A 22729-nucleotide genomic window follows, 5' to 3' on the forward strand; every position below is an offset into this window, starting at 1 on the left:
TTTACAGGCTCGTGGCTTCGAAAAAAAAAGTTAGCGCTCGTGTGTATCCTTGCTTGTCGCTGTTCAGCCCTTGCGCTATTTTTGTTTGACGTAAGATTATCGTTGGTTGTTTGAAGATTAGTGTTGTCTTCCTTAGAAAGAGGCCAATATCTGTTGTGTTGCGATATCCTGAATTTCCCTACTATCTCTCTTACCACCAACCATTTGATAGTCATATTTTATGATGAAAAAATAGCGCAAAAGGAACACGAGAAACGGGACTCGTGATCGGGGTTTATTGCTTAAATACTCAATTTATACAAGTCACTTTGAACGTTATGAACCACATCCAACTTGCCCAACTTTCGCCTTAGCGTATAGTTCGCTAGTATCTTCCATTTCCTTTTAAAATCTAAGCTAATTCGAGACCTTACCATTCTGGGATCGCTACAACGCACCTTTCCTTTCCGCTGACCTCAAAACCATAGCACATAGTACGAAGTCTATTTCATGTTTAGTCTCACCATTGGGGCTCTCCTACGTCCACTCGCTGTTCTGTCGTTGCCGGAAGAAAGTACTTATGATCCGTAAATTATTTCTCTCTGTCTACTCTACTAATAACTCCCCCTGCTAGTCCGGGAGCCTGTGCCATAGTTGCCCCCCGCTTGGTTTTTGGTGTGCTTCGTGCCTGCCTTCGCATTGAAGTCGCCAGTAAGGCTAGCGTACTGGGGTTTTACCTTGGTCATTCCACGCCTTCACAGCTTTCAACGATCTGGTCATCATGGCTGGATGAAGAGGCGTAGGCCTGCGCCACTTTCAGGTTCTACCTCATGTTAAGCGTAATTACCATAGTTGGCACCTTCTCGTTTACACTATAGAACTCCTGTATGCTGCCATACATATCCTGGTTGATGAGAAAGGCAACACTTAGTTTTTGTGCGTACGCCAATATACGATATCACCGTTCGTGCGCACCCCTCATTTGTCCACTTATCCTCGCTTAGCTTTATAGGACATCCCATTTGAAGCCAGCTAGTTCTTCGGACCGTACTGTTAGGCTAGCGTCAGCGGATAAGGTTCTACCGTTGAATGTTTCCGGATTCAGCTTCCAAAGGAGGTTTGTCTGGAGACATATTCTTAGCACCCTGCGCTGCTTTACAGGTCTGATGGCCGCCTTGGTCAGTTACTTTGCAGCTGCAGGGGACTGAAGGCCGAGGGCAAAGTGATTTGTTCATAGAAAGTTGTGGCCAAGTATTACACGAGGTGCTGGAACGGCGAAGGAAACACGTCTACTTAGGGCAGGTAGTAACGGTGGATCCCGATCATGAGAAAGAAGGAACTAGAAGAATGAAGTGCAGCGCTTACGGCAGGCTTTCTCAGATCATGAATGGCAGTTTATCAATTTCCCTCACGAGAAAAGTACTGAACAGCTATGTCTTACCGGAACTCACCAATGGGTCAGAAACGTGGAGGGTAACAAAGAGGGTTCAGCTTAAGTTAAGGACAACGCACCGAGTTATGGAAAGAAAACTTTTAGGTGTAACGTTATCAGACGGGAAGAGGGCAGGCTTGGTTAGGGAATAAACGCGTGCTAAAAATATCCCGGTCGAAATCAAGAGAAAGAAGTGGGCTTGGACAGAGTATATAATGTGAAGATAACCTCAGCACCGTAAGGATTACGCGGTGGATTCCAAGAGAAGGCAAGTTTAGCAGTGGGTGGCTAAAATATAGGTTGGCGGATGAGATTAAGCCTGCGGGGATTCGGTGGCTGCAGCTGGCGAAAGACAGAGTGGAGAGACATGGGGGAGGCCTTTGCCCTGGGGTGGGCGTACTAAGGTTGATCATGATGATGATTATGAAAATTATCCGCTCAAAGTGGGTAATGTAGCCTCCTTGTCAGTATAGGCGCTTCGCTCCGTCTCCTCCCATGTGCACGTAACTTGTTTGGTGTCGGCTTCGATTGTTGCTAGTGTCTAATGTGGCGCCAATAGCTGGCCCTAATATCGGGAACCCTATGCGAAAAGTTGGGTAGAACCACCTCAAGCCCACATTTTAAATACACACGGAAAATTGTTTCAGGGATGGAGGCCTGGGTGTTTTATGGAAGCTCTGTACCGGCTACGGAAGGTTACCTCTTCTTTGTTTTGCTAGCATGAGCTCTTTAAAACGATTAAACAAAGTTTTATTTCCATAGCACCTTCCTGTGACTAGATTGAGCCAGTAGATGTTCAACTAAACCAGATAGAGCAGCATTTTCTCAACACTACCTCGATATCATGCGCTTACCCGTTTCGAACGAGCTCTTGTAGTTCAGAAAAGTTCCTAACATTTTTCCTAACACGGGCGGCGGCGGCGGTGGCGAAAGGACGCTTGGCTTATCTGCTCTTTTTTGCTTATCCAGACTTCCCCTGCAACTGCTGCCCTGGCTGCAACACTGCGCCCTGCTTGACGTCATCCAACCCGTGATCCACCCACCAAGTGTTGTCGCGTTTCCTGTGCCGGAATTACAGCTGGACACACGGGCGGCGGCGGCGGTGGCGAAAGGACGCTTGGCTTATCTGCTCTTTTTTGCTTATCCAGGTGGGTTTCCAACTTCTGGACAGGAGGTGCCTGATCGTGCCTTGGAATCGTCGTGCCTGCTGCTGTTTTCCGAGGCAACGGTTCCTTTTCTACGTGTTGTTCAGCGTGAAATTTCTTCACCCTCCAGACTTCCCCTGCAACTGCTGCCCTGGCTGCAACACTGCGCCCTGCTTGACGTCATCCAAACCGTGATCCACCCACCAAGTGTTGTCGCGTTTCCTGTGCCGGAATTACAGCTGGACACACGGGCGGCGGCGGCGGTGGCGGTGGCGAAAGGACGCTTGGCTTATCTGCTCTTTTTTGCTTATCCAGGTTGGTAAAATTCACTTACTCGTTGCTTAACGCTGCGTTACTGCTACCGCCGTTGCCACCGTGTTCCGTGCTTTGCTCACTGGTATGTGCTCTATATATCTTTGCTGTACTGTGTGATACCTCGGGCTTCTGGTCCACGAGTCATGGCAGACACTTGCCAGTCCTGCAATGAGTCCCTGCCAGATGACGGCCAATTCCTGATGTGCAGCGAATGTGAGTCCTCCTATCATATTGGTAGTTGTTCTGGCTGGTCGGAGTCAACATTTAAGGCCAAAGGAGAGAGTGGCCGCAGAGCATGGCGATGCGTGGCATGCCGTCCATCTAAAGCTAAAAGTGGGGACAAAGGGAACATGGACTCTGAGCTAACTGTTTGCCTGGCAGATATAACACGAAGGCTTGATGCTCTAGCAGGATTGCCTGCTCAGGTTGGGGAAATTAAGGACTCCATCGAGTTATTGTCCCAGAAGTACGACGATATCCTGAATCGACAAGTTAAACAAGAGAAAGACATTAGTAACTTGAACAGACGTGTAGACAAATTAGAGGCTGTATGTACTTCAAGTGACGTTCACCAACTGAAAGCGACTGTCAATGATTTGGAATTTCGTAGCAGGAAATTGAACGTAGAAGTTCATGGCATCCAAGCTACGCCAAATGAGGACTTGATGTGCAAGTTGAATGCTGTGGCTAAGACTGTTAACCTGCCAGAGCTGACGGCAAATGACATTGGCGCTATTCACAGGCTTCCTTCCAAACCAAACAAAACGCCTGGAATTCTTGTTAGGTTTGCCCAGCAGTCAACTCGAGATAAATGGCTGGAAAAGCGTAAAGCCCTCAGAAATGGTTCATCTGGAGTCTCGATCACTGAAAACATGACACACCAAAACAGAGAGCTGCTCCGTCGCGCTAAGGAATGGGCAGAGGACAATGACTACCGATTTTCATGGCACTGCAATGGCAAGATCCTAGTGAGGAGAAGAGAAGGTGATGGCGCCGTTGTCATTCGTTGCGTGGCTGACCTTGATAAGCTGTGACATAGTTCAACCTGAAAAAGCCTTCCGTTTATCTCTGTTTTTGCTCCGATTATGCTTGATCCTTCGACTGCGCAGGTAGACGTTGCAAACCTTAAATACTTTTGCGATACTAGTTTTCAGAATTGTCTTAGTTGTGTTCATTTTAACTTGAGGTCTGGTAGAAATAAGCAGGATGCACTTGACTATTTTTTCGGCGAAGCGCAAATACGCTTTAATGTCATGATGTTTTCAGAAACATGGTTTGCCTCGGAAGAGGATGTGTTTACACCTCCGACGTATAAATCTTATTACATGAATCGCACAGGCAAAAGGGGTGGTGGCGTAGCAATGCTAATCTCTAACTCGATGGATTCTGAACTAATGTCAGAATTCAGCTGTATCACTCCTTTTTACGCCGCCGCGGTGGCTCAGTGGCTATGGTGCTCGGCTGCTGACCCGAAAGACGCGGGTTCGATCCCGGCCGCGGCGGCTGGAATTTCTTTGGAGGAGAAATTCTAGAGGCCCGTGTACTGTGCGATGTCAGTGCACGTTAAAGAACCCCAGGTGGTCGAAATTTCCGGAGCCCTTCACTACGGCGTCTCTCATAGCCTCAGTCGCTTTGGGACGTTAAACCCCATAAACCAAACCAAACCACTCCTTTTTACGAAACGCTTGCCATTAGATGTGGTACTTCTGTTTTTTGTGTTTGTTATCGCCCGCCTTCAAATGACGTTCGTCTGTTCTTGCCTTTTTTAGACTCTTTCTTAGAATTTGTCAGTGAAAGAAAATATACATTAATTCTAGGTGGTGATCTGAACATTGACATGTTACAGAATAGCAGGGTTAAATTAGAACTAGATTCATTATTATGCTCTCACTCCTGTCAAAACTTTATAACGTCTCCTACACGAATAACTACACAATCAACTACACTTTTAGATCTGTTTGTCACCAATATTGATCCTTCCCTTGTTAGAGCTGGCACTTTGATTTACGATATCAGCGACCACTTGCCTATATTTATGTTTGTCAGTCAAGTCGTTAACACGCCTACACGAATGCGCTCTGAATTTTCATACAGACGCATTACTCCTGATACGCTCTCCGCTTTTAGAGACTGCTTAAGCAGAGAAAACTGGAACGATGTGTTCGCAGTGAGCGATCCTAACTTAGCGTATGAGTTATTTATGAGCAAGTTCTCTAAGGTATACCTTGCGTGTTTTCCTATCAAGACGTTTAGAATTTGTAAGAAAAGTAGGAAGCCTTGGGTGGATAAAGAGTGCCTCAAGCTTATTAAAAAACGGGACCAGTTGTTTAAGGCATTTATAGAGAGTAAGTCCCTTGAAGCCCTCAAAGTGTTTAAGAAGTACAGGAATTCAGTCACAAAACATCTTCGTAATGCAAAAAAGCAATATTACTCTAACCTGTTCGAAGCAACACAAGGACGCACAAACAACGTTTGGAAGGCACTAAACACTGTATTTGGTAATGATTCAGAAGCGGTAACCACAATCGTAAAAGATGGCATAGAACTTCAAGGCACTAAGTTAGCTGACGCATTTAATGACTTCTTTTTATCAATCGGTGGTGCTACCAGTAGAAACCCTGATTTAAGATATATGAAGGAGCGAAGTAATCCAACTATATTTTTAGACCCAGTCACTAATAGTGAGCTTGTAGCGACATTTTTAACCCTAAGCAATAGTAAAGCTGCTGACGCGGACGATATTCAAGTGAAACCTGTAAAATTTTCCATTGATGTATTAGCACCTTGTCTTACCCACATTTTTAATATGTGTTTGTCCACAGGATGCTTTCCTCAAAAAATGCAGCGAGCAAAAGTGACAGTTGTGTTTAAGAAGGGAAATAGAAATGACATGTCAAACTACCGCCCCATATCCGTTTTACCTGTATTCTCCAAAGGTTTAGAGAAAATAAATCTGAAACGCATGACCTCTTTCACTGAACGTTACAACTTAATAACGTCTGCTCAGTTTGGCTTCCGCAGGAACAAATCTACGGAACTCGCACTGCTGGCCCAAAAGGAGTTCATTCTCGAAAACTTTGAGTGTAAAAATATGGCACTTGGGCTGTTTCTGGACTTTTCCAAAGCCTTTGACCTCATTAATCATGAAATTCTCCTACAAAAACTCGATCACTACGACATAAGAGGCATTTCGCATCAATTAATATCGTCTTACTTACAATACCGTACTCAGTTTGTCGTCATTGAAGGAAAACACTCCACATCAAAGTCAATCAAAACAGGTGTCCCACAGGGAAGCATCCTGGGACCGTTTCTTTTCATTCTTTGTATTAACGAGATAGTTCGCGTTGATGCAACGGCACATTACATAATCTATGCTGACGACACAAGTTTATTCTTTTCAGGCAAATCGTGTGTTGATCTAGGTATCCGAGCGAATAGAACGTTGTCCGAGATTAATGCCTGGGCTCAAATTAACTGCCTAAAGCTAAACATTAATAAAACGAAGGCTATTTTATTTCACCCCCGACACACACATGTCCAGCGACCTTCCATTTTCTTAAATAACACTGAAATTGAAGTGGTAAAGAGCTTTAAATCACTGGGCGTGTATTTCTCAGAAAACATGACATGGGATGATCACGTAAACTATATCGTTGGTAAGCTATCCAGGACAGCTGGCGTTATGCGCCGTTACTGCTACAATTTTCCGATACCTGTTAACATGCTCATATATAACTCTTTATTTTCCTCTTTATTAAATTACGCGTTTTCTGTATGGGCAACAACAACAGCTGGAAACATTAGCAAACTTACTGTCTTGCAAAAAAGGGCTTTACGCCTCGCCTGTAAAGTTCCATATCGCTTCCACACAGCAGGCCTATTCAAGAAGTACCACATAATACAAGTTTCATCGATGAACGATCACAGACTGTGCGGCTTATATAAACTCAGTTTAATAAAAAATAATGATGCCATCACTAGCCTAGCAAGGCTAGAGAAAAACATTTCTGCTTATAATGTGCGCCATCCTGAGATGTGGTATGTTCCAAAATGCAGAACCAATTATGGAAATCAAATGATAAAATTTAAATTGCCTACACTTCTGAATCACATGATAAAGGATGCTAACATTGACATATCAGATATAACACCAAAAGAACTGCGTTTATTGTTTGTATAATGTTGTGATATGATTTTCTAGTTCTTCTTGCCTGTTTTATACTAACTTTTTCAACGATGTTGCCATATCCGACTGTGTTCTCTTGCCGCACGCTTCTGTCCTACCCCGTGTGTTGGGGGGTCAGGGCTTTTCAAGCTGTTCACACAGCTTTTCTCCTGTCCTCCTCGCAGCATCTTTTTGTTGTGGAATAAATTTCAATTCAATTCAATTCAATTTATTCATTGATACTCTAAGGGTGGGAGCATTACAGAGGGGAGTGGGTACACTTCTAGAGCAGCCGATCTGATTAAACATATTGTTACGGGGATGTTACGGTATTACCGTAACAATATCGTCAGTAGTTCTTCCTTTTCGCTTCCTCCGGTGTTACCGCGCGTACCTGGAGACGGTGAGGGCGACGATGATGGGGAGCCAGCCAACACGCAGCACCTCTCGGGAGACGCTGTTCCGGCTGGCCAGAGTAACCCACATCGGCAGCAGCACTACGCAGCTCAGGATCACCGCCGGCGTCAGGTCTGCGTTGCGCCGCCGTGAACACGACGCTTGACACAACGAAAGTACCGCGACAAAAGTTAACCGATCTTTTAAAACAAAGACGTTACATCATTACTTTGAAACACTGTACCACAAAGTAGCATAGGATGCGCTGACTTCCACACAACTGGCACGGCTGGCGCACACAGCCGCCACACGCACATCTTACATCGGCAGTGAGTTGTAATTCAAAATATGACCTATCGTTGAATGTTGATGATTGTGGTGGGCACTTTAGCGGAGCTATCTAACTATAAACGTTACTAGATGTGGCGGTGGGCGAAACAGCGCAGGAACACAATAACTGCCCGCTTAGGTCCTGATGCGCAGTGAGGACGAATTTGAATATGGAATTAAAGCCTGTCAGGAATATACGGACGAGTGAAATTTCGTATAATTTTCTATTGTTAAGGAGGGCTGTACGCTGCAATAAAACTGTGGGGCTGAAATGCCATACAGGAGGGAAATTTTCGGAAGTTCTTATCCGAAATGAAAAGAGCGTGGGGTGCGCAGTCCAGCTAGGCCAGAAACCACTGTGGCAAAAGGTCTTTGAAACACTTCAGGTGGAATCTAGGCCCTTTATAAATACTGCACCCGAGAGAGGCCAAGAAGCAGGCCAAAAGAAAGCTTGCATCTAAAAGAAGCCGGTGGGTGCCCGGCGGCGATGGGTATCAAATCCCGCATCTCCCAAGCACGAGATTAAGGCTCAGGCCGCAGGGTCATCCTGTAGTCAAGCGCGAAAAAGGAATACGTTATTCTGCCTTTTAGCAGACTGCAAGCAGATCCACCTTCTTTCTTTGTAAACATAACTTCAAGTAGGAAGTATAACTTTTCCTAAAGCTAAAAATATTTCCGTTGAGAAAATATAAAAATGGTTCACATGTCTAATACTTTCAGTGTACTACCACGTAGCACAATGTCTCCAGCTACGATAATAAATCCGATATGCATGTGTATAGGAGCGTTTCTAAGCACAGACAGTATCAAATCCTGGCCTCAGCTTGAATTCCAAACCGTGGCGTTTAATCAGAACGCTAAAATCTATCTGGCTACTCAGAGAGTTCTTGCTTCATCAAATGGAACGATTTAGCTTCTGGGTTGCACCAGCCAAGTCTATGCATATATTTTGCTCAATTTTTCATTTTTATATCAATTAGCCAGTGTGCTCAGGCTACGAATGTTTATCTGCCCAGTTTTCAAGCATTATATCCACGAATAAATGCCCTTTTTAAGTGTACTGTATGTCGTAAATGGAAGTGAAATTTTTAATTGATATTTGAAAGGCTTGGAATAACTGTATGCACCGGCCCTAGGGTAGGCGAAAAGTTTGGAAGCTTTGGAATTGCTTTTAGAGTGACAGGACCTTTAATTCGCATCATTCTCGCGCCAATACCTCCAAGGTAACGAGACCAGCGAGAGGTGCCGCGCGGACTGGCTCGACCTGTGGAGCTCGTCCTCTTCTCATCTAACGTGAATTACCTTTCCTAAGAAATCCACTCAAAACAGCCCACTCGGTACGTCAGTCACAACGCACAAATTTGCAAAAAAAAAAAGAATAACATTGGAGGATTTGACCTAAGGCGCTCGAAGTGCCAAAGCGGCTCAGGATGTCAGAGACACCGCATTGGAAGGCTCCGGTCAACTCGGCACAGAACGCGGTGCTCTCGCATTTCACCTTCATTGAAATGAGATCATCGCGACCAGGATCGACCCCACATGTTTCGAGTCAGGAGCCGAGCACCATAACCAGTGAGCCACTGCTGCGGCTCGGCGATACAGGGATCTCGTTTTCATTCACGTCATGCGGTCGCAGTGCACTGCAAGCAATTTCTTTTTCGGCATGATTCTGTGAACGCGCAGCAGCTGCAGGTGTTTTTCGCTCAAAGAAAAGCGCTGACACAGAGAAGCGCACGAACTGAGGCGTACACGGGTGTCGCATCAGGAAGGAGGCGAACAAGGAGAGCAGGAGCAGGGTGGTGAGGTCGCCGAACGAGGCGGCGATGGCCGGCGCTATGTGGCCGGGGTTCTTGCGGTACTTGGCTGTGAGAACCACCACGGAGGACATCAGCAGGCCTGCGCAACACACGCGTCCGTGCACCGTGAGCGCCTAAGCTTCCCTCTCCAGCAGCTTATGCACGGCGACAAAACCGCAGTCTCGTAAATTTACCAGGCTTCTAGCCGAACGTAGCCTCACTATTGTCCAGTTATTCTTTCATTAACATCAAGCCCTAGAGAACGTTACAGCAACGATTTCCCTTAAAACAAGGTCAGAATTTCACGCTTGATATGGCGATATAACAGCTGATGTGCACCACCAAGCATACGTTACAGGTCATATGTGGCGTGCATTGTATTGCCCAAATTCTCGTCAACCGCAGCCAAACAATACTGCAACTACGACGTTCAGATCGGACTCATGCGAAATGAAACTGAATCATTAGTAAAATAGAGATCTAAGCGATGTTTGGGAGAACCACACGCTTATTTCTTCAACCTTCACGCGAAAGTGTTAATTTTTACCGTTTATACAACCAAGAAAAAACACTTTTGAGTGGAAATCAAGTGACAAAAGTGGTTTAAAACTGCACCATAGCCCCTGAAAGCACCTCTTCTAAGGCAGCCTGACGACACTGCTTCAAAGTGCTGAGCGAGATAACACTTCGATAAAGTTGCACAATGATGATACGCGTAAGCCACCTGGTGAGCGCACTCTCTTTGATGCCGACGGTGACTCAACGTGATTAAGACAAGTATTGCTAAAAAGGGACCCCTCGAAAGCTTATCTTTCCGAGAAACCTCGCCATTAATAGCAGCGAAGAATGAAATACAACGTAAATTTTAAGTCAAGGATCAGGAAAAGGAGAAACTCAACGCGCCGTTTGTCCGCTCTTGTCGTAAAGGTTTCGTTTTTTTCCGTTTTTCGCAGCCATGAATCACGAACTAGACCGGTCACCCGCGCCCGAAACTCAGTGTATGGAGGTTTATTCCTTTTAACCTTTAAGAATTTTCATTTGCAACGCCGCGAGAGATAAGTCGGTGCGATCTGGTGGATTTTACAGCAAGGCGTAAATAATGTACAGCCCCCGTCAAAAGTATACAGCCCAAGCGGTTTGCTTCTGTGTTCAGCGGAGCTTCCTAGCATATCTAGCAGTCCACAGCTTGATAGGATTGATTACGCGATGCCATTCCTCTTTCGAGAGGCTACGGTCGCTGAGGATGCATAAAGAGGCATGCAGCAGCCCTCACAAGCAGACTTCTTGGGCCGTGCATTTTTTTACGGGGGGGTGTACCTCAATTGGACTTATAATTAGACGAATAATTAGGTTAAAATAAATATCCTTTTTATTCTTGATTTTGGAGGGAAAAGTTATACAGCAAAATTGATGGCATGGCCGTCACCATCGAAAGTTAGCACTCCTTCCAAATTTTCTTAATTGGCGATGTGGTTCTAACTATCGCATCTCAAAAACACACATTTAATGCCCGTTGAGTTGGTTTTCTCGCATTAGATAATTGCAAAATGGCGTCGCTACACGATACGTGGTACCGTCGCCTAAACGAAGCTAACTTGTACACTATCAAACACACCACCTTCGCCTGTATCGGTCGCATAAGAATTGCGAGAGACGCCAATCGATAATTTTGTAATCCAGGAATCCGACCACAACGGGCTTTCAAATGGGTATTTTTGACGTTCGATATTTCAGAACACATTGCCGGTCAAGAAAACTTAAAAACACAGCTCACCTTCACCAAGAACGCTTCCTTGTTCACTATACACTTCACCAAGGATGTTATAGGTGCCAATACGTAAATCGAGAAGATTAGCTACCCGGCATCCCCGTCATTTGTGACGGGCCTACGATCACCACATTCTCTTTGGCTAGCAGAAAAAGGCTTGGTTTGGTTTATGGGGTTTAACGTCCCAAAGCGACTGAGGCTATGAGAGACGCCGTAGTGGAAGGCTCCGGAAATTTCGACCACCTGGGGTTCTTTAACGTGCCCTGACATCGCACAGTACATGGGCCTCTAGAATTTCTCCTCCAAAGAAATTCTAGCCGCCGCGGCCGGGATCGAACCCACGTCTTTTGGGTCAGCAGCCGAGCACCATAACCGCTGAGCCGCCGCGGCGGCAGCCAAAAAAGGTGGATGTTGGATGGCTGGATGGATGTTGCTGCACCTTTGATGTCGTCTACCGATGCAACATTTTTTCAGGCATCGCTCGATAGTTTTCAAAATTGAATAGTAAATCTGACTTTTGTAAGCCTCCGTGTGTGTCTACGCACTTTCGCATCTTCTTTGCGTTCGCATATCCGGAATCAAACAAACCGTGCGCCACCCAACTGAGAAGCAGGCTGGCGGTGTTCACAGCAGCGAGCGCACCGGCGAAGAGGATGCCGACGTTGGTCAGATCCATGTCGTGGTTCAGCGCCAATCCCTTCAACAGCGCCAGCGTACAGGCCGCCATGGTCGCCACCGTCGACTGGCACTGCGAGGCATCGCCCATACATCGGACTTCTAGGACCAACGTAACTGCATTTGTGCACTTTCCGTGCGTGTAAAGTGCATGTAAAGTACAGTCTGTCAAAAGTAACCATGCTGCACGTTTTTTTCTTCTAAGTCGTATATTAAGGCTATTATCCCAGCCCTCAAGCTCTAAATCACTGTATGGTAAGAAAAACCCTTGTCCTCACCTTCAAAGGACTTTTTTACCTTTAAGAAAGCCATAAGAGCTCTACTATACGAATGAGAATTAAACCATGCATCCTGGTTACTTTTGGCAAATACTGTACGTGCAAAGGGCACGCAGAGCCCTGAAGCTCGAGCTCAGTGCACAGGCACTGTCAAAAGACCGGGCTGTTTTAAGAGGATGGTTATTTAATTGCCTCAAGTTAAATACGAAGGAGCAGGGAAATTGTTCGCTCTCTACAGTCAATGACGCGATGTGAAAAAAAAAATTTGCGGTAGTACTCTAACAAAAATGGCTGAGGCTTAGCTAAGGTTAAGCCTAGTCAGATGCGAAGCATATTGATGGCTAGGCTTGGTAATACATGGCTTTCCTTGGTTGACGTTCATCCCGCTCTTCATCGGTCTCTGTGGCACGCTGAAGCTTTCGCTTCTCGTTCAAATCAGCCCTGCTTCTAGGCGGCATCCCAACACCTGGCCGCCTCGTAAGTGCCCGGAGAGCGAGGCAAGCTCAGCTTTATACCGCTGCTGTAGCGTCACGTGGTCAGCTGCAGCGCCTCTGATGTGGAGCCTCCACCGCCGCGGCCGACCGCGCGAGCCGGCAGGCCATCTCTCCTCTGCTGTGACGTCATGTTGTCACGTAGTTTCACGTGGTCACGCTAAAGGTCAATGGTAGCTCCACCGCCGCGCTCGACGGGCTGTAGTGTAGCTCTAATAATATGCTTCGCATAAAAGAACAAATTTGAAAGAACTACTTTTGGGTCACTTTGTGCATGTCTGAAAGGAACTTTATGAATCATAATGAACGCGTACATTAATGGCTCACTTTTGAACGATGACAGATGACATAAACGATGCTCAGTGCCAAGACATACATTCAAACTGCGTTCTCTGGTGTTAGTCGCTGCATGCTGGACAAGAAGACGCCCACACAGAAGCAATGATGTGCCCAGAATGCAGGACAAAGGACGCTGGAAGTTCGTTCTACTTTTGTTTCGAGTGCTTTCCTTTTGAGTCAGTACAGTGTTGCTAGAGGCATTACTGTTTTATAAAGAGTACATGTCACCGCTTGGAAAGAGTCGCGAATTAGCTTACTATGCACAGGCCGTCCTAGATCCAGGCTCTGAGGTGTTGTGTACTATTTTTTGCTAGCTTCTGGTAGTTGGGTTATTTTTAAAGAAAAAGTATAAGCGTTACACAGCTGTGTGCACTTCTACAGGTTACAAGGTTCCTGTCCGCAATGAACCGCCGCATCGCTACTATGGCCTGTGTATCTACCGGTGGCTGTGAGGAGACAAAAATATAAAAACCTGCACACGTGCTGAGCACAATCCACTTAGGGTAGAAATACAGCCTGCGTCGCTAGCTCCGAAATATATGAACAGTGAAGTTTCGCATCGAATCTACTGTTTGGGCTCGGCAATGTTTTGTACCTTTCACTAACGTTAGCACGTAAGTCAAGATAAGTGAACTTGTAATCCTTACTTGCAGGAGGGCAATGTTTGCAGATATCATGGGTAGTTGGTCAGCGAGCCGGTTGAGATTGCCCAAATTCGCCTGGGAGGAAAACGAAACGTACTTCTTATTATCACTTTGAACATGGGTAGGAGTTCTATCGTTGCTGTTAAAGCACTGCGCATCTGCCTGGCGCATTTTTCTTTGGTTTTAACTAAACAATTGTCTCATTGGCTAATAATTGTGAGCAGACAGTGCTCTAAAGCCGGGCGGTCACAGAGCATGACAAGTGCTGGAAGCAAACCCTTAATCCCTGGATTATAAAAAACAGAGATGCTGGGCTCATAGTTATAAGGGAGTAATTACTCATTGGCATACACCCAAGCGCAGCCATACGGCTACAAAGGAAAGCTATACAGCTTTCTCAGTAATTACTCCCTTATTACAAATTTACTCCACCTTGGGGGATTCCCCTAAACATTTGGTCAACACTGTTCCCACTTCGAGTTATTGATCAATTCGCTCTCGCCGTCCCGGTTAGCTCAGTTGGTAGAGCGACTGCTCCGGTGTAGCGGTGGTCCCGGGTTCGAACCCCGGACCAGAACGAATTTTTCTTTAACTGCGAGGTTTCTGAGAAAGCTGTATAGCTTTCCTTTGTAGCCGTATGGCTGCGCTTGGGTGGATGCGAATGAGTAATTACTCCCTTATTACAAATTTACTCCACCTTGGGGGATTCCCCTAAACATTTGGTCAACACTGTTCCCACTTCGAGTTATTGATCAATTCGCTCTCGCCCTACCATAAGCTTGCCGTCCCGGTTAGCTCAGTTGGTAGAGCGACTGCTCCGGTGTAGCGGTGGTCCCGGGTTCGAACCCCGGACCAGAACGAATTTTTCTTTAACTGCGAAGTTTCTGAGAAAGCTGTATAGTTTTCCTTTGTAGCCGTATGGCTGCGCTTGGGTGGATGCCAATGAGTAATTACTCCCTTATTACAAATTTACTCCACCTTGGGGGATTCCCCTAAACATTTGGTCAACACTGGGCTCATAGTTGTGAGCTTAGCCGAATGAATGAACGAAAAAAGCGAATTGTAACCACAGTTGGTTCTTTCAAAGCGTGGATGCTGGAGCTTCTTTCTCTCTCAACCGTTGTCACTCCCTAAAGCGAGCCGCTCTCAGCGAAGTAAGCGCCAACTGATGACCACAAAATTCTGCCTGGACATGTTGGTATCAAACGCTCATTCAGCGCATTTCACTCCTTTCTCTCCCGGCGTGGTTGAGCAGACCACCGAGACGCGAGACCGTTGCTGCACATTTCGTTTCTACAAAACCAACCTTATGAAGCGCTAAAACTAGTACACACCGAGAGATGAGTTCAATATAGTGGCGTTTTCTTGTTTTGTGACGGTACAGCCAGTGCGTACAGACGTCATGTTATGCCCAACAGAGCTTAGAGTATTCATAAAAAAATATACGAAAGTGGTAGCAACCCCCTGTCTCCGCAATTTATGGCCCTTTAGAGAAGCCACACTACGGTCTTTAAGCGCCAGGCTGAACCGCATGGAAACAAAAAGAACTATACCGACAACATTTCCCTCCCGCTCCCCCTGCGTTTTTCTTTTCCTACCCGAATAAAATTCACAATGACAGGGGGGTGTCTGCGGGAGTTTTTGCACCACTAAATACTACGCCGATGCCGAAGCCATTTACCGTAAAAAATGCTGTCTCTGTAACATATCTCACTCAAGTTGTCATTAAGTGGGTGTCTCATCAAGCGACCATAACTTGACTGCGTGTTTGCAGTAATTATAAATGAGTGACCTGCTGCGCATTACACCCGCCTGCCGTCTTACACCATTACATTAGTTGCCGTCTGCGCCGCAGTGTTTCCAGGCGAGTAAGTTTAAGTTTCAGCATTCTTTTTCAGCAGAGTACTAGCAGACTCTGATGTAACAAGGGAGTTAATAATATGCTCTATTGAATCTACCTATTTCAATACTGCTCAAAGCTCTTCCTACGCTACTAGTTTTAATTTTTTTGCGATGCTCTCTAAGAAACTCCGAACGAAGCATTGCGATTTTTCCGGCACAGTTATGCCGGCAGGAAAACAGGGCAGTGGATATCATCGTCATAACTCAGATGCAGAATTGATTTGGGAACCTTTACTGCGGTGGCGGCCTAGAGTAAGCACGCAAGTTAAGCAGACGAGATAAAAGCGCAATCCTCACCTGCATCGATGTGGAGAACGATTCCAATGCTACTCCAGCCTCTGATGAACTCAATGATGTCGGAAAGAAGGCTAACAGAGGGAGGAGGCGAGCTCACCTGCGTGCTCAGCCTGGCGACCAGCGTCTGCTCCAGGTTGCCATTGAGTCCCAGCAGGGGCGGAATAAGGATGAACAGCCCTCGTACGTGCATGTACACTTCCCAGTCCTGGAACGCAGCAAGACGAAGGGTAGAGGCTGAATAAGTCTCGAATATCATCGCTAATGACAGTAGGAGTGAGAGAGGCGGAAGCGTGAAGCAGTAAAAATAGGTGCAAACAGAGCTGCTCTGGTTAATAGAGAAATACCCGCGATTAGCGCTGCAGCTTGAAACGGGAAAGCACACAAAACAGGACACCCAGCATTAGCACTCAGCAATGACCAAGAGATTTCATACAATGCTCTTTGTGTTATGACTGCGTTAACAACGAGCGAACTCTGCGTTTTGCTTCAATACTGAGAAAAAAATCCATTTCGGCCATCAAAAGCTGTAACGAAGGCAAAAGGTTCACACACGGTACAAGTAATGCCGTTCTCAATTATGCATTAAAAGGTCGCACCAAAATTATTGTTTTCAATATTTTCCATGCCAAATTTGTCCACACAGAAAATAAATTCAGTGTAGACGGAATGACAATATTAAATTATACTAAAACATAACTTGAAAAAGATATGTTCATTAAATTCAGTAAAACTTCGGTTGGGCCCAGTTGGTACATGTTTCTGTTTAGGTGAAGGTTGCGCAAACACGGGATGAACCACAAGGACACACAGGGACGCACACAGAAAAAAATGTACAGAACGTTCACACTTGTTATGTAAATCGAGAAATAACCACGAACTCTCTCTCACACACACACAAACACACACACACACACTCACGCACGCACACACTCACACTCTCACACACACGCTCTCTCACACACACACACACACACACACACACACACACACACACACACACACACACACACACACACACACACACACACACACACACACACACACACACACACACACACGTGAAGGTTGCGCAAACACGGGACGAACCACAGACACAGAGACCCACAGGAAAAATGTGCAGAACGTTCACACTTGTTATGTAAATCAATAAATAGCCACACACACACACACACACACACACACACACACACACACACACACACACACACGCACGCGCACGCGGAAGCACACGCACACGCACACACACACACAAGCGCGCACACACACACAGAGTGTTTCGCCTAAGATTGTATACAATTTTTTAGTCTTTTTTGAATAATTAGAAGACCGCTTTTTACGGCAGAGCATTGTAAGAAATCAGAATACAGTTAAGACGTGCTAACTAGCAAGATGGTTAGCTAATATTGAATAGTTAACTGTTTACTATTGCTCTTAGGCTCCTTAATTATTGAGAGGCCTGTAGTCCACGGCAGGTAATATTCACACCAGATTTTAGAATTTTGAAAGCACGCTTACCCTCGCCGCTGTAGTTCCAAAAAATTTGGCTACATCACGCCGAAACAGATGCTCTTTGAAGAAACTTTAGGGCAAAGCAACCTCGCCAGTGGACGAAACTCGTCAAAATAACCAAAATTTGTTGGGCCACAGCGCCAGGGGTAACCCCGTTTTCGAAATTCTAAACACTGATATGGTTACTACATACGGTGGGCTATACGCCTCTTAATAATTAAGGAGCCTAATGGTAATACTTAAAAGAGTTGTCGGCCTTAGAAGTGCTCGTCATCGAGTGAATTCAACTTCGATGCCTTTCCCTCGTTCTTAAACCTTTGATGTCAATCTGAAATGTCGGTTACTTTTTATCCTACTGCTGCGTTCTTGCGTGATACGTGCGCACTGCTTTTGCCATACTAGCCACAGTTCTACTTGTTGGCTCTGGCCTAACTGCCTTTGGACAGACATGTGGTCAACGAAGGGTGTGAGGCACGCGAAGAACTGGATCTCCGTAGAAAATGCGTGAGCTTCTCCGCTTGCATCACAGGCCGACTGTAGAGTATTAGAGTCACTTGCAGTCACGGTAAAGTATTACACGCCGTTGACAGTGGGTGCCTAGAGCAGCCAGAAATGTCTCTTAGGGCACCTTGTGGGTGGTGTCAGATGTCCGTTTCGGACAACCGTGTGGTGTTGGTAAAAAACAATGTGTTCCATTCTGAACTCACTTCTTTTCCTAGCAACTGCAACAGGACTGAATGATTGTGACTTGCTTGACTGCATTGCGTCAAATAATGCATGAGAGTGATTTGTGCTCCTGGTGACGAAATGACACGATCAGCTTGCATTTTTCAGTGATTTGCTGTCTAAAATATGATGCAGAGGTGTTGCATGCGTGCCATTTTGCATACTTGAAGTATATACCTTCTTTGCATCTGTCTAAATATTGGCGACCGCATCAGTATATAAAGAAATGTATAGCCCCATCTCTCGCAAGTGTGCAAGAGACGTCCCTAGAACATTTACGCTACATGTTACTGAGTTCTGTAAACTGTAAAATTGAACACAAGAAGTTAGAAGACAGTAGAAGAACACAACACAAAAATAGCTTGGCGCAACATTAACTGGAAGTTGCTCGTGGTTGTCGCTTTCAAACAAGAAAATGTAAGAATTTTCCATAATTGCATGAACGAAACATGCACACGTCTGTGTGCTTTGGGTTTTGGTAATTCATTACCCTAGCTTAACAATTCTAGAGATCAGGAGGTTTGATTCGAAGATGAGAAAAAATTCCCGTCCTTGGTACCTGCCTCCTGTATTTTCGAAGCGCTCACTGCTACCCTCGGCCCGCGTTCTTAGCAACATATATTTCATTGCCTTAGACAAGTAACACGTTGTCAGTGCTGACGGCTCCTAGCTAGTTGCTAATCATACATTTGCTTCGGGGTAAGAGTACGAAGCTTTTGGAGTAATTGCCGAAGGGAAAAGACACAGCTTTCGTGGATATGTCACGGCGCTCACAGCTACAAGGGTTTACTATTCGGCGACCACAGCAGCAAGAAGAAGTGACCAGGGCGTAGGGGCACCTCACTGAACCATCTTCCGCTTATTGGTGGTTGAAAGGAAGCATCTCGTCACAAAAGCGCGATAATACGGCTGCATTTTCTGGCAAGGTGGAGCGCGTTGTGCCCATCGTAGACAAAGGTGGCCACTGTTATCAGTGTGTATTCTACTCAAATCATGATGAACTGCTCGGCTAGTTGGTTGTATATGCTTCAATTCGCCACAGCCCACACAAAACACACGAAAAGAAGAAACACACGACAAAGCGTTTAGTGCGCTGAGGGGAATTGAAAATTCTTTTGAGATCCCCAGTAAACCTCTCAGCAAGGGGAACAATAACTGGAGTCGCCTCACAAGCATTGGTTTTGATTTTCAAGATTTCATCATTTCCGGGGCCGACGAGCTCTGCCACGAGGTATATTAAGCAAGTCGCTGGGTAAACAGGCGCACGGATACAATGTGGGTGGGTATACACGTGAAAATTCAAAGGTTCTTTCAATAACAACGTCACCTGATAAAACTGTGCGCTCATCACGCATCAAGGATGTCTCGGTTGTTCTCACTGATGTCTTGAAATGGACGGTTCGGCAGTGCCTAATTCCAATTAAAAAGAACGCGACGGGGTGCCTCAGTATCTGTGCCAGGCATGCTCCATCTGCTCCGCCCGCACTTATGGCCATGAGTTATTCATTAGCATCGATCAATTTCTTTTTAAGGCGGAAGCCTTTAATGTCTCATCGTTGTAAGCAGCAGTTGTCGACAGAAAATGTCACGCTTTTCAATTGGTGGAAACGGTCGTGACGTCACAGTGCGCGAATTTCAAACGGGGCCAATTGTACTTTGGCTAGTATCGCATAGTGCTGCTCCAAGTAAGTGGGACTGAGCTTAGTTAATTGCTTAATTACCCAATTAGCCTAATTAGCTTTACTAGTCAGGCCATATAAATAAATAAAAACGATTAAGAAATTGGTCGAGGTCAAGAATCGAACCCCGGTCTTCGGCGTGAGAGACGAGCATGCTATCCACTCCGCCATGCCAGCTCGATGGTTTGGAATGAACAAAGGCGCGTCTAGTGAATACGGTGTCTTCACTCACTCTCATCCTCCTCCATTCCCTTCCGGCGAGGTTTAGGTGTCCACCGACAAATGAGAGACACATACATTTCCTTTCCTCAAAAACCAATTTACCGACGAGCGAGGCGTAGAACCGAATGGGCGATGGCGTTCTATGGACTCCTTGGCAGCGTTGCAAGACGCTGTCGCGTTCCACTCTTAGGGGCGAAGCTTAACATCTTAACGACACATCAGTGACCACACTTCAGGTCAAAAAAGTGCCCCCCTGAATTTTGTGAGACAGTTACTGGGTAATTTCCTTTCCTCAAATACAATTTTCATTTTCTTCATTATGGCTCCTCTTTATCTATCTTCTTTCACTCCCACTTCCTCCCTTCCTCTATGGTGCGGTTCAGGTGTCCACCGAGATGACGGAGAATTACTGCGCCATTTCCTTTCCTCAAAAAGCGTTGCGTTCAAAGGGCAAGCCATCGCGCCGAACGGGTGGTGGCTTTCCGTGGACTCCCTGGCAGCGCTACAACGCGCTGTCGCGTTCCACTCCTAAAGGCGAAGCTTAAGCGTCATTAATTAGCAGTTAATTAGTTTTCAGGCATTAATCAGTAATTAACCATTGATTAGTGATTTGTCATCACTTAGTAATTAGTACTCAATTATATGTGACGCCACCAGTGCCACAGAAACAGCGAAGGTGGTGCGGAAAACGCTTCCGCCTCTACAAACTTTAGACAGTCAAAGTGCCCCCTGAATTTTTTTTGAAGCCTGTGTGGTTTAGAGGTTACCTCCTCAGTGAATCGCGCGCGGTTCAAACATGCCGAAATAGGAGCCTGGTTACCTTAACCACGTGGCATGCCATGAGTGATTAGGAATTCCAAACGAATTGCGGGACTCTGTAGTCATTGCAGCACGGGCATGGTCACACATGTGGTTTTTATCTTCCTCGTTTAAATGTGCGACCCAGGTGACGGCGAGCTTTTTCACTTCGGAAAATTCCACCTCCAGCCTTTTTTTGTTTGCGTTGCGTTTTATAAACTGCATGTCTTCATAATCAAATTCTGTTCCTTCGCCAAGCCCGTTAACTATACGCCCGCAGTGACAGACGCCCTTGACGCTGAGCAGCGGTTAGCTTGATAGTAGCAAGACGTTCAACAAGTTTTCAAAATCTCCCGTTTCACGACCAACAACGAGCTGAGCTCGATTAAGCACGAATAGCTTCCTGCAGTAAGAGCCTCCTCGTGCATCCAATGTCAATGGTTCTATGCTGAACTCCCTCAGCCACCTGCACGCCCAAAGCGTATCAAGTCCAAGAGGTTCTAAATTTTTTTAGAGCACTAATTGCTCTCGTACCAAAGAGGAACAACACTGCTATATCTATAATGCCTTCCGTCCTCATTCCAAAGGTCTACAGCATGGTATGCAAGCTGACACCCGTTTCTTGCGAGGGCACCCTTCCTTACAAAGGAGAAAATATGTGCGGGAATGCCAGCGTACGAAAATATTGGAAGCTACCAACCGCTCGTCGTTTCGGGGTATGCCAACGAGAAACAAAAATAATATTAGGAAAAATTTTGTGCTTTAGTCTTCGTACGAACACTTTTCTGTAGCTAATGTCCTTCAGTCGAGACATAGACGAACATGCGGCCCAAGCTCCACTGCTTGGAGTCTTGGGCAGTTTTCATTAACAAGTAACATTGTACAATACTTGGTCTGATGTGGCTCATCATTTGAGCTGATTATTCGAAAGTGATTGATATAAGGCTACCACTTGCATCAAACCTTAGCTGCAAAAGGCGAAAGCAGGCGCTGTGGCTGATAGCAGCAACAATGGTGCCACACATTTGCTAAAGCTAGCCAAGCAGTGTGCCGCCAAAGCTACTTCTGTTTCTTATTCTGTTGCAGCGTAACGAAAAAGCGCCTCCACATCCCGTGCAGGTCATGCATGAGCCCTCCAGGAGGACGTCACTGAACGCGTACCTTGACCACGTCGAGCAGCAATCCTGCAAAGGTGGAGCCAACACCAGCCAGCAGGAACGGCACGAATACCTGCGCTGCGGTGGTGGTCAGGTGGGTGCCCAACGAAGGGTCGATGCCGCTGTCCACGCCAGCGGTGCCAACACAGGCGTCCGAGACCGGCGAAGGCACCTCGGCGACCGGCTGCGACGAGACTAGCGAGGACAGCGGAGTCGCCACCGCCCGCTCGTCGTCGCTCTTGGATATGCGGCTCCCCTCCGCACTTGTTGGGAGCCAAGATTGCGGGATGGCTTCCTCAACCATGCGCACTTCAGCAAAAATGAAGTGAAATCAAGCGTTGAATAAGCGGGGAAGACCATACGCGAAAGAGAAGTGCCCACCAGCGCGCAGTGAAGGAATTTTGAACCGCGGCACGAGTGGCGTTTACTGTAATGTTTACCGTTTACTGTTGTCCTGTCTGTGCGCTCCTTCCGATGTGCTATGGTACCCACTATCTCACCTAAACATAACTGTGGCCGCTGCCACACCACTGCGGTATCGGTCGCAACAAGATAAATGGAAAAGAGGCACGTACAACGAGCTATTTCACTTCTTTGCGCTTCTCTTTCTGTGACACTCAGGTGCACTAGTCATGCAAGCTCTAGTTTTATGTGGCTGTACGTTGCGCCAGCAGGCTGATGGG

General features: G+C 46.1%; 1 pseudogene; it reads right to left on the bottom strand.

Annotated features, from left to right (window-relative positions):
- The window catches only part of LOC149325424 (solute carrier family 41 member 3-like), a 64939-nt pseudogene extending 42589 nt beyond the window's left edge, over window positions 1–22350 (bottom strand).
- Between the last annotated feature and the right edge of the window lie 379 nt (window positions 22351–22729).

The sequence above is a fragment of the Amblyomma mixtum genome, chromosome 10, assembly GCF_055824585.1.
Source record: "Amblyomma mixtum isolate Tamu chromosome 10, ASM5582458v1, whole genome shotgun sequence".
Classification (NCBI taxonomy): domain Eukaryota; kingdom Metazoa; phylum Arthropoda; class Arachnida; order Ixodida; family Ixodidae; genus Amblyomma; species Amblyomma mixtum.